General features: G+C 48.7%; 1 protein-coding gene across 8 annotated transcripts in view; it reads right to left on the reverse strand.

The window, feature by feature from the left end:
* The window catches only part of AHDC1 (AT-hook DNA binding motif containing 1), a 73,662-nt gene that overhangs the window by 40,413 nt on the left and 20,176 nt on the right, over positions 1-13,073 (reverse strand). For 2 of the 8 annotated variants that reach the window (XM_060205651.1, XM_060205650.1), the window contains exon 3: positions 8,485-8,613. The exons of the other annotated variants lie outside the window; for them this stretch is intronic. The gene's annotated coding sequence lies outside the window, so the exon portion shown is untranslated. The remainder of the gene's footprint in view (positions 1-8,484; positions 8,614-13,073) is intronic. 8 annotated transcript variants of the gene reach the window in all.

Below are 13,073 nucleotides of genomic sequence, written 5' to 3' on the forward strand. Positions count from 1 at the left end.
TCCATAAACTAGCTGCCCTATGTACCCCACTTCCTGGAGGCTGACTGGTCACATACACTCCCTTTCCTTAAAAGCCAGCCCAGTTTCACCGTCTCTAAGATGACAACAAGGACCTTGGGAATCAGAAGTCACTTCGTTGGGTGACATACCCCCTCCCCCCACCACAGTTTCTACCAGTATCCCTGATGGGTGTGTCTTGGAAAGGGAGGCACACGAGCCTTCTGGAAGGGGGGATACCTTGACAGGATTCTCCCAGCTGACTCCATTCTGTGTGCTCCTATCTCCTAGGATACATCAGTCAACACAACCTTGGCGCCTGTCAGAGCTGGAAGGCGCCTTAGGGAGTCACTAATCCAGCCTCCTCCACAGTACAGGAGGAAACTGAGGCCCAGAGAGGGGAAGGAGCCTGCTTAAAGCCACACAGCCCAACTGTCCACTTTCTCTTCTACATGCTTTCACTGACAGCCCTCTATGAGCTAGAAACTGGGAAGAGGGTAAGGGTACATAACAGCCCAAGAAGGCTTCCCTGAGACAGAGGGAGATGGGATTGAATTCACTGGGAAAAGAAACTGCAGTTCTACAGAGCAGTATGATAACTGCCTGGGCTAGGGAGATAGCATAATGGTTATGCAAAAGACTTCCATGCCTGAGGCTCTGAGGTCCCAGGTTCAATCCCCAGCACCACCATAAGCCAGAGCTGGGCAGTGTTCCGGTATCTCTCTCTCTCTCTCAATCCCTGTCATTAAAATAAAGTGAATAAAATATCTATAAATAATTGTCCAGCAGGGCACTCAGAGACATGGGCACCTGGAAGCCTAGAATCTGGGCCACGTGGACTGGTTGAAATCTGGACTTGCCAAAATGATAACTCAACAATCCCTGCTCCACTCCTTATCTCAAGTCCTCAACCAGGTGTCTCCACTATGAAAGATAAAGGAAGGTTGATTTTTCTTCTTTTTTTAACTTTAAAAAATTTATTTATTAGATAGAAACAGAAATTGGGGGGGGGAGATAGAGATGGAGAGAGACAGAAAGACCCCTGTAGCCCTACTTCACTACTCAAGAACCTTTTCCCCTACAAGTGGGGACCAGGGGCTTGAACCTGGGTCCTTACACCCCATTGTGTGTGCACCTTAACCAGGTGCACCACCCACCTGCCTGGCCCACGGTTACTTTGTTTTCTCTGCCTGGCTTGGATGTAAGTGGTAGGACATCTCCTGCCCTTTATTTTTTCAAGTAGATTTCTACCAGGAACTTCTGGGGTACAAGGTGCTCTGTAAGGTAGTATTTCAACTCCATTTTACAGAAAGGCAAATTGAGGCTCACAGAGGTGGGAGAGGTTGCTCAAGTTCACAGAGACAACAAATAGAGCCTTGAGCTCCTTCCAGCACACAAGGAAGAAGGCCAACCCAACAGGAAACTGAGAGAACCGAGGTGGAGGGTGAGGGGGAGTTGGGGAGGGAAGGGTGGGAGCTGAAAAGGCCCAGACCCAACATCCTGGGCTGAGGGGAGCCAACAGGCATCTGAATCCCAAGCTGGGTTCCACCCCCTCCCACTCTGAAGAGTGGAGGAATGAAAGGTCAGCATGGAGATGGGAGGGAGAAGAAAGCAGAATTCCACCAGCCTCTCAGTGGGCCTCAGCCAGCATCTCCCAGGGAGCTGGGTCAGGGGCTGCCTCAACTCCCCCACAACCCCCAAGAGCAGAAGGAGCATTCTGAGGAGATCAGCCCCCTTTCTGGGCCTCGGTTTCCCCATTGGTAGGAAGAGCTAGTCCAGTAATAAGGGCTTCTACAGACCTTCTATCTTTAACCTAGTGTGATGACCAGTCCTTGTTTTTGGACCCCAGAACAAATTTAGAAGTCTCTCCCCAAGTCTGGAGCTAGTTAGTAACAACTTTAAATATGTATTTAGTGAATAAAAGGAGACTGACTCCATAAAGACAACACTCTGTTGTCTTTACCTCAGCCCAACTGAGAGACAATACTTACCTTGGGGAAGCCAAACTTCTCAGGGCTGTTGAGGAAGGAAAGAAACTTCAAAGACTCCCAGGGCTTTGTATAGGGCAGGCTGTCACACAGGTGCCATTTATTCCCCATACTTTTTATGTGCTGTATATAAATGTGCAACTTTGAGTGGCACAAGGCCATGGCTACTATTATCTAAGATTAGCTAGTTTTTTGGGGATGAGGAAAGGCATTAACGGAGTGAAGGGACTTGCTCAAGGTCACTCAGTCAGTACGTGGCAGAAAAGGGATATGAACTGTCTCTATCCCAATGGCTTTTGTTTAGCGCTGCCTTCAGGGTGCACAGCGGGTGTAGGATCCGACAGGAAATAAAGTTGAACAGGACCCACTGGCAGGGGGAGCTAGGATCCACCCTCAGGTGTGGGAGGCGCCCACTGAGTCGACAAACGGTCCATCAGACTAGAGAGCACCAAATGATACTGGAACTTGCAAAGTCGTGGGAAAGCACCCCGTCCCCTCCCCCACGAAGAACAGGGTAGTCTTCCTTGACCCCGCCCCCGCCCCATCACAGAGCCAAGAACGAACCCTAAGGCTCACTTACCTACTCTCTTTCGATCCCCCGGCCCTTGCAAAGCGAAGCCCCTCCCCCCAGGAGCCCTTTTCTGGACTTGGGATCTAAAAGGTGCAGAACTGGGCCCCCCCAAGAGAGCTGTTGCCGGTGGAGAAAACTGTCCAGACTGGGCAAGTTCGGAGAGGGGAAGGGGGGGTTGTCGGGAGAAGATTGCCTGGCCTCCCTCCTGGAAGCCCGTGGGACACTCTTGCTCCAGCGGGAGGTTCTGGCCCGCCCCCAGCCTCTGGAACTACCTGGCGGGCTGCGCGGCTGCCCCCTGGTCCCCGCCCCCTCCCAGAGGCGGCGGCGCTTCTGACTCCGGAGGGAGAGGTGACGGGCGAGAGGGAAACCAGGCGGCTGGGGGAAGGGCGCTGCCTGCACCTGGCCCCTCTCCGCCGCGAGGGGAGGGGCGGGCTGAGGACTGGACCCCCGCCAGACCCGGGGAGCCCGCGGGGGAGGGGAGGTGTGCGGTCTGGGGGCGGGTCCCGAGCGCTCCCCCTGCCGCCGTGGAGGCGCCCCCTAGGGTCGGGTTGCCAGGCGCCCCTTCCCTGGCCGCGCTCAGCCCGCTCCCCTGGCCGGCCGGCCGCGCTCTCCAGCTGCAGGAAATTCCAGAAGCTCTCCATCATCCCGGCGCAGCGCAGCCAGGGCTGCCAAGGCTCCCCGAAGGAGGGCCACATGCCGGCCGGCCGCGGCCCGCCCTCGCCGCACCCCCTCCCCGGCCGGGCAGCCACGTCGGGCCGGGCGGGGGCCTCAGCCGCCCCTTCCCGCGCCCCCGCGGAATGCGTGGCAGCCCCGACCGGGGTCTATTTTGAGCGGGAGGGGAGCGGCCCAGCCTCGGTGTTTTCGGCTTTTTCCTGGCCCCCCGCCCGCCAGCCCGGGCCCTCGGCTGCCCGCCGAGAGGGGGGGGGTCACGTGGCGGGAGGGGAGTGGAGGGCCGCCGCGATCCGGCTCCGGCTCGGCCCCGGCCCCGGCCCCGGCCCAGGCCCGACCCGGGAGGCGCCCGGCGGCGGTCCGGACCTGAGCTCGCGGCCGAGGCCCGGGCGGGATTATTAATAGCGCGCCAGGCTCGGGCTGTGGCTCCAGGGCGCCCGCTACCCGCGCGCCCCTCGCGGCCCGGGCACTCCCTCCGCGGCGCGGACGCTGGCCTCACTGGATAGCGCCGCGGTGCAGCAGCGGCCAATCACCAGCCTCGGTTTCCTCACCTGTACAGTGGGGTGAGCTACCTGGCTTCTTGCTGTGGTGGGTACCAGATGAAGGTTTTCCTTCCTGTGGGACCCTCCGGGCAAAACGCCTTGCTTTTTTTTTTTTTTTTCCCTGGGGGGGACCTTAGTTTTTCCATTTATAAAATGAGCATGTTTGAGGACTCTTTCCAGGGGAAGCATCCTTTACATTTGAATAATGCATTTTCACTTACAATTCATTTAAGCTTAGCGGCTTCTATCCAATGGCAGGCAGTCAGGGCCCTTGCCCTACATGCTTAGTATGCTAGAAGGAGTATTAATCCCTTTTTGCTGATAAGGAAACTGAGGCTCAGGAGGGTTAAGTGACCCAGTCAATGGTCATACAGTGGCCGAGGCCAGAGTAAGATAAACTTTGGTTCCAGGTTTTAAGTTAACCACTGAGCTCAGTGCCCTGAGACAAGCTGGACAAACACTGTCCCCTTTTTATATAGGGGACTGAAGCTTAAAATGTGATTTCCCCAGAGTTCCCTTTGACCCATTAGTGACAGAGGTGAGTACCCAATACATCTTGCAGCTTTTAGTCTAATGAATATACTGTAGCCTTCTCAATCTGTTCAGTTCCTAGATTCTAGAAATGAGCACATAGAGATATTACCCCATGGGCACTGAGCTGTCTCCAGAGCCCTGGGGATCACCTCCTACTTTCTGTCCCAGATTCCTAGACCCCCATGAACCCACCAAAATCTAGACTAAGCCCAGCCTTAGAGCCATGGGGGTATGGGCATCTGGAGGGGAAAAGAGATGGCATGTAGGGGCAACAGCTGGAGATAGGACCTGGAGTTGCTTCCTGCCCCCTTTCCACACACCCCCTCCTCTCCCCAGCAAGGAAGCACAAAGACTGGCAGGCCCCCCACTCCGCCCCGGAAACCTGGCAGTTTATTTCTGTCTCTGGGCCCCCTGTTTCCACAGAGTCAGTCCAGGAAGGCTGGCAGCAGCTGGTTTGGAGGGGTGGAGCTCCTACTCCCTCAAGGGTCCAGCTGCTACCCTGCCCCACTCCCACTTGCAGGGCCAGACCAATCTTCAGAGGCAGAGGTGACATGAGGTGGAGAGCTCAAGGAGAACTAGAGGCCTGTAGATCATAATTCCAAAGGAGAAATCCTCTCTACCCCCACCTCCTAACCCATATCCTAGACGTTTTCCCTGGGTAAATCCAGCCTTGGCTATACCCCTGGTGTGTCCAAATCTGTTTATTCCAGATCGTTCTGTTTCATGACTCCTCTAGACCCTGACCCTTCCCTTCTAGACCTGTGCTACCCTACTCCTAACTCCATATAGTAGAAACTAGATATTGAATACTGAGAATGTGGTGAATTGGAATTGGGATATGCCATAAGTATAAAATATACACTAGATTTTGAATTTAAGCATAAAGAATGTAAAATATTTCATTCATAATTCTTTGTGATTACATGTTGAAATGATAATATTCTGGATATATTGGGTTGCATAAGATATATTAACATTAATTCACTTCTTTTAACTCTGCTTAATGTAGCATACAAAAATTCTGTTGCAGGGCTGGGGAAACAGCATAATGGTTATGCAAAAGACTCTTATGCCTGAGGCTCTAAGGTCCCTGGTTCTATCCCCAGCACCACCAATAAACCAGAGTTGAGCAATGCTCCGGTCTCTAATTAAAATAAAATGTTTTTAAAAGTTTTTATTTATTTATCAATGAGAAAGATAGGAGAGAGAAAGAAACAGACATCACTCTGGTACATGTGCTGCCAGGGATTGAACTTGGGACCTCACACTTGAGAGTCCAGTGCTTTATACACTGCGCCACCTCCCAGATCACTATTTAAAATATTTTTTAACAAGGACAACAAAAGGGAATAAATAAATAAATATTTAAAAAATAAACCCAAAAAATAAATAAATATTTAAAAAAATTCTACTGCATATGTGAGTCCTATTACATTTCTATTGGACAGTGCTGTTCTAGATCTTACAGTGGTCTGGCTTAGGACCAAGAGTTTGCCTGTTCTAGATCAATATCTGTGTGGCTTCTACTCACCCACTTCCCCATATCCAGACCACAGCCTTCTGTGTGGGTGGGTCTAAATCTCACCACCCCACACCAGCCTAGATTTCTGTGAATCTAGGCTCAGCCAGAGATTATGGTTCTATCTGCTTAAATCACTGTCTAGTAGTTTTTTGTTCATTAATTTGAAATATCTAGATCCTAACAAGAGCATGGTTCTAGATCACCTTCCAGCCAGCTTGACACCCCAATTTTATTTAATTAGATCACTATTATTAAAATTTAAGATCTAGATGCCCAGACCAGCAAAAGAGCTCACTTGGGTAGTGTGTAACCAAGGCTTGACACACTAGAGGAATCGTTAGTGCTGTGGTCTCTCTTTCCCTCTCTCTGCCTCCGTCTCACTATCTAAAAGTTAGCCAGAGCAGTGAAGCCACAGTCATTGATGGGGGTGGGGGGGTTAGATACCCTCAAAAGAAATAAGGTTCTAGATCAGGAATGGCAAATTATGCCCCCAAAGAACAATTCCAGCCTACTGTCTACTTTTATTAAAAGTGATAGGACCCCAAATCTCATCTGCTATGTTCATACCTTTAGGTTCCTGATTATTAAACAATTTGTTCTGCTTTATATCTTAATGCTTTTCAGCCACCAAGTTGCAGTTGCTACCATGATGCCAACCTGATGTCCTTGGGTAGATGAGCCCAGCAATCTGTCCTAGAACCCCACTTCTCCAGAGCCCTGCCCCACTAGGGAAAGATAAAAACACACTGGGAATATGGATCAACCTGTCAACATCCATGTCCAGCGGAGAGTACTCTGAGTCAAAAAAAAGAAGAAGAAGAAAAAATTTTTTAAAAGGCTGAATCAAAGCATTAGGAGTAATCCTTTCTCCACCAAGGGGCAGGACATAATCAGGCCAAGGAGAGAGTTCCACATTCCACCCCTACCCTGCAGGTTACAGAGCAGGTCATTTTGCTGGTAGTCATGTGGGATAGAATCCCTTAAAAAACTAAACTAGGAAGTTTCAAATGAAATCTTCATCTCTAATCCCTTACCTTCAGCTACCTACCTGTCACCTCAGGGGAGCTGGCACCGCTATCCCTCGTCTTCTTCTTCTTTTATATTTACTTATTTCATATTAACAAAGGATACGGCGAGGAAGGTCAGAGCACTGGTCAGCTCTGGTTTACTGCAGTGCTGGGGACTGAACCTGGGGCCTTAGAGTCTCAGGCATGAGAGTCTTTTTGTATAACCACTATGCTGTCTCCCCAGCCCCCACTATCCTTCTCCACAGATTATTTTCTAACTTCTCCAGGTCTTTCTTTAAACATTTCCTCACATCTGCCCTTACTACCAACACCCCTTCTCCTAGAATACTAGCTTTAACTTTAGCTATTAAGATCACAAGCACTGGAGCTGACAAATCCAAGCTTGCAGCTACAGCTTTAACTTCAGTCAAGTCACTTCACCCTGTTAAGCTTACTCAGTTTTCCCATCTGCTAAACAGAATAATAATGGTAACTATCTCATAGGGTTGTTGGCTGGACTTAATATGATTGTGATATTTATGTCTTTTGTCTAGCACCTAGCCCACAATAAGCAATGCTGTCATTTTTATTATTATCGATCATCTAGCTTAGTTCCATGAATGGACTGTGTAGCAATGTGTCACAAAATTTTAGCTGAAAATTGGTTTTGTATTTTTCTGAAAGTAAGGTCCATCGCACTTATTTTCTCAAAATGCATCCTTAGACCAAAGGGGAAGGGGAGGGTGTGAGAAGAGGTGTAGCTTTAATTCAATCTACATGTAGAAACAGACACAGTGAAGGGAGGACTAGCTCAAGGACCCTCAAAAAGTAAGGGCAGGGACTGGGCAGTGACGCATCCAGTTGAGCACATAGATTACAACGCGCAAGAACCTGGGTTCAAACCCTCAGTTCCCTCTTGCAGGGTGAAACTTCACAAGTGGCGAAACAGGTCTGCAAGTATCTCTCTCTCCCTTTTTATCTGTCTCTCCTCTCTCAATATCTCTCTGTCCTCTCAAATTAAATAATTTTAAAAAAATAAAGAAGAAAGAAAGTCATGGCAGACACAAGACTAGCACCCAGTATCATCTCCCAGGTCCCACTCTTTCCATGAGTCCAAGCTGCCTCTCTGATCTGGCCTCCTTGCTTTTCACTTGTTCAGCTATCACAGCCCCAGTTTGGGCCCCACCTCCACATGCTTCCCCTTAGTCTCCACCCAGTGTCAGATTCTCCTCCACCAAAACCTTTAGTGGCTCCCTACTGTTAACCAGATCAAGGCCCTGGTCTTCAGCTTGATGTTCGAGAGCCTTCATAGTCAGCCCTGGCCCTTGCCAACCTCCTTCTGGTCAGTGGAACTGATTTCTTCCTCCCCTCCCCATGGTCTCCCACCCACACACTCATTCAGTTCTGGACAGATTCTGCCTCTTTGCTTAATCACACAGTGTCTCAGGCCCAGCCTGCAACCCCCGCTCTGCCCTCGGCGTTGCCCCTGGGTCCATCCAGCTGCTCTCTGATCTGCCAAGCTGGGGTACACTGACCACAGCCACAACTCCAGCTACAGGAAGCAGGTCCTGCCCCTGCTCTCCAACCCTGCTCCAAGGTGGACACTGAGCTACCTTGGCCACTGCCCGTAGCTTCTCTCCAGGTAATGTCTCACCTGTCCTCTGGACTTTTTTGAGGTGCAGCACCACAGGGTGTCCCAGGGAGTCAGCAGGCAGAGCATTTTCCTCTGCTTGGATTCTTCTGAGTCTCCATGTCCTCTTCCACACAGTGGGGAGAGTAACATCTGTACTTTGGTGATGTCCAAGGAGAGATGCTTTATAAACTGGAAGGTACTGTTTCTGCGGAAACTTTTATACACATCAAACTAATAACAATAGCCTTCATTTCAAGTTCATTCCAAATGTGAAAACGTTGGCAGTCCCCAGTTCCTTTCCTTGTTTCTTACTAGTACTCTGTGACACTTACCTACATCTAATAAATCACGTTTTACATGTGTGTGTATGTGTGTTAACTGCCTGTTTCATCCTCTTAAATGTGAGCATCTTGAGAGCACAGATATTTATTTATTTATTTACTTTGCAGAGCATTGATCAGCTCTGGTTTATGGCAGTGCTGGGGGTTGAACCTAGGGCCTCCTGTGGCTCAGGCATAACAGTCTTTTGCTTAACCATGATGCTATCTCCCCAACCCTAGGATAGGGATTTTTGTTTATTTTGTTCTCTACTGTGACCTTGAAAAGTACCTGACTCAAGTGTGCAATTGGCAGTTGGAGAATGAGTGAATGAATGAATGAATCCGGTGCTTACTGTATTCCAGGCACTGTGCTAAGTTAAGCACTTCTCACAGATGATATAGGTACTCATTTTAAAAATGAGAACCTAAGTGGCTTGCCCTGATCACACACTAGGAAGCAGTTTGGCTGGGTTTGAGTCCAGAGCCTGCCCTTTTGATCACCATACTGTACTTCCTGCTCAGATGGGAGGTTGTTTCTATTTCCACATTAGCTAAGCCTTTTGAGTCTGCCACCCTCCATATCTCCCTGGGGCTGTCACTCTCCCTATACCCCTGAGGCTACCATCCTTCCCAACCCTCTTTCAGATCTCTCTCAGCCATTTCCTCCCACTTCTCAGCCGTAAGCCATCCTGCTCATTCTCACCTCAGGGCCTTTGCTCATGCTGTGTGCCCTGCGGGGAATGTGCTGGCTCCCATGTTCCTCTATTCTCAGGTTTCTAGACAAGGGTCATACAAGAAGCCTTCCTCCAGTCTTTACTCACTCCCTTCCCTGAACTCCCAGCAGGGCCATCAATAGTCCTAAAGGCCTTGCCTACTTCTGTCCCTTTCTTGGCCAGGTCTCTCCCTCCTCCTGTTGGCTCATTGGCCCCATCCAATTCCATTTCTTAGTTAAATTTACATCTTTGTGACTAATAGCCTGCCTGATTTCTGAGTCTCCCAAATAGCTCTAAACCTACTCACCTGTCTTTGGTGGGCATAATACTACACTTCTCTGAAACTATTTCTCATCTGTTAAATGGGAAAAATTAATGAGTTATTAGTTCACGAGCTAATGTGCCTGACACATAGTAAGCAAGCAGTAATATTAACCTCTTATTACTTCTGTAGCATTTTGTGGTGTTACTTATCCCTCCTTCTAAAAGCCTCAATCTGCTTTCTTCCTGTTTCCTGAATAGCATCCCCATCTGGAATATGACTGATGATGAAATTGCTAAGGTCAGGAACATAGCATAGTAGTTATACAAAAGACTTTCAAGTCTGAAGCTCTGACATCCCAGGTTCAGTCCCCAGCACTACCATAAGCCAGAGCTGAGCAATGCTTTGGAGAAAACACAGACACACACACAGACACACACACACAAACACCTAACATGTATTGATCACTTGTGTCTAGAAATATAATATCTGCCACCCAGAATGAACTAGTTTAAGCCTCATAACACCTTTTTAAAAAAATATTTATTTATTTATTTATTCCCTTTTGTTGCTCTTGTAGTTATTATTGTTGTCGTTGTTGGACAGGACAGAGAGAAATGGAGAGGAGGGGGGAAGACAGAGAGGGGAAGAGAAAGATAGACACCTGCAGACCTGCTTCACCACCTGTGAAGCCACTCCCCTGCAAGTGAGGAGCCGGGGACTCGAAAGAGGATCTTTATGTCGGTCCTTGTGCTTTGCGCCATGTGCGCTTAACCCGCTGTGCTACCTACCACCCGACTCCCTCCTTTCATAACACCTTTTAAGTAGTATGTACACTATTATTATACTCACTGTACAGACAAGAAAACTCAGGTCCTGTGGCCCAAGAAGTAGCACAGTAGCTAAGTGTTAGACTCACAGGCCATGAAGTTCTGAGTTCAATCACTGGCATCAAATATGTCAGAGTGATGCTCTGGCACTCTCTCTCTCTCTCTCTCTCTCCCCCTGTCTTTTTCATAAGGAAGTAAATAGGAAGGGAAGGATGGAGGGAGGGAGGGAGGAAGGAAGGAAGGAAGGAAGCAAGGAAGGAAAACGAAGGGAGAGAAAGAAGGAAGGAGGGAGGGGAGGAGGAAAGGAGAGTAGGAAGGAAAGAGGGAAGATAGAGAAAAAAAAAGTCAAGGTCCAGAGAGGGGAAGTGGATTCACCATGGCTGGAATTTATGTATTTATTTATTTATTTTTGTTTATAATTTTTTATATTTATTTATTTATGTTTCCTTTTTGTTGTCCGTAATTTTTATTGTTGTAGTTACTGATGCCGTCGTTGTTGGATAGGACAGAGAGAAATAGAGAGAGGAGGGGAAGACAGAGAGGGGAGAGAAAGATAAGACACCTGCAGGCCTGCTTCACCGCCTGTGAAGCGACTCCTCTGCAGGTGGGGAGCCGGGGGCTCGAACCGGGATCCTCACACAGGTCCTTGCGCTTCGCGCCACGTATGTTTAACCTGCTGCGCTACCGCCCGACTTTCCATGGCTGGAATTTAAGTCTAAGTACTCTTAGGTACAAAGGCCAGATTCCCCTCCTCACCCTCACTATTTCCATCCTGATTTGCTCCAAAGTCAACCCCAAGGGCAGGGTTTTTTGTTTGTTTGTTTGTTTGCCTGGATGTTGGTTGAACCTTAGCATCTAGATGTATGCTGAAGGGTAGTAATAACTCCCAACCCCTTCCTATTTTCCTTAGTTTGAACCTCACAAAACCCTGTGGAGTCAGTGTCATTATTTCCCTTTGGGAGATGAGGAAACTGAGGATCAGAAGAGTCTAGTAACTGCAGTCACACAAGATTAAAAGACCAAGCCCTTCCAACTGTATGTTTTGATCAGTTTCACTCCCACTATCTTACACAACTGTCGGTAACAGTTCGCACATACATGCTTTGCTTTTCTGGGCAGCTGGATGGCAAGCACTCTGAAAGCTGATGTCCTCAGCCCCCAGCCTTGGATGAGCAGCCTAAGAGCAGGTCCGACAGAGTCTGGGGCACAGTCTTCTTCCATGTCCCGACTGTAAGCAGGGCTGTAGCGTTATGGCTTCCACAGAGGCTCCTGTCTTCTGGACTCCATCTCCAAGTCCAGTGTACCCTGACACCCTACCTGTCTCCCCACAAAGTGGTCTTGATGGGTGGGCTATGTTTGCAAACAAAACAAACAAAAAACCCTGCCCTTGGGGTTGACTTTGGAGCAAATCAGGATGGAAATAGTGAGGGTGAGGAGGGGAATCTGGCCTTTGTACCTAAGAGTACTTAGACTTAAATTCCAGCCATGGAAAGTCGGGCGGTAGCGCAGCAGGTTAAACACATGTGGTGCGAAGCGCAAGGACCTGTGTGAGGATCCCGGTTTGAGCCCCCGGCTCCCCACCTGCAGGGGAGTCACTTCACAGGTGGTAAAGCAGGTCTGCAGTCATACATAGAGGTGGGTGAGGGCTGAGTTGGACCTCCCCCCTTTAACCCAGATTAGAAGCTTCTCAAAGGTGTTGTATCTTTTGGCAATTCAGGGCTCCCATCTCCCACTGAGAACATTACAGAGAGGGGTTGGGTGGTGGCACACCCAACAGACAGTACATATTACCATAAACAAGGACCGGCTTCCAGACCCCAGTCCCTACCTGGAAGGGTAAGCTTCATGAGCAGAGAAGCAGTGTTACAGATGTCGCTTTCTCCCTATATCCCCCTTCTCTCTCAAATTCTCTGTCTCTATCCTAAATAAATAAATAATACTTTTTTAATGTTTTTTTAAAATATTTTATTTATTTATTTTCTCTTTTGTTGTCCTTGTTGTTTTTCGTTGTTGTTGTAGTTATTATTGTTATTGATGTTGTTGTTGTTAGATAGGACAGAGAGAAATGGAGAGAGGAGGGGAAGACAGAGAGGGGCAGAGAAAGATAGACACCTGCAGACCTGCTTCACCGCTTGTGAAGCGACTCCCCTACAGGTGGGGAGCCAGGGGCTCGAACCGGGATCCTTATGCCGACCTTGTGCTTTGCGCCACCTGCGCTTAACCTGTTGAGCTACAGCCCGACTCCCAAATAATACTTTTTTAAGAACACTATGGAGATAGGACAACAGGTGGTTTAGGTTCTGAAGTCTAGTGTTCCAAGTTAAAAGGTTGGCTCTACCAGGTACTGTGTGACCCTGGGTAAGCTGCCTACCCTTGCTACACATCAGTTTTCTGATGTTAAATAAGGCATAATGACAACAACAATAATGATGGGCTACTATGATTAAATGGTTATCTACTTTAAGATACCAGAAGAGTATCTGGA

The sequence above is a fragment of the Erinaceus europaeus genome, chromosome 13 (assembly GCF_950295315.1).
Source record: "Erinaceus europaeus chromosome 13, mEriEur2.1, whole genome shotgun sequence".
Lineage (NCBI taxonomy): Eukaryota > Metazoa > Chordata > Mammalia > Eulipotyphla > Erinaceidae > Erinaceus > Erinaceus europaeus.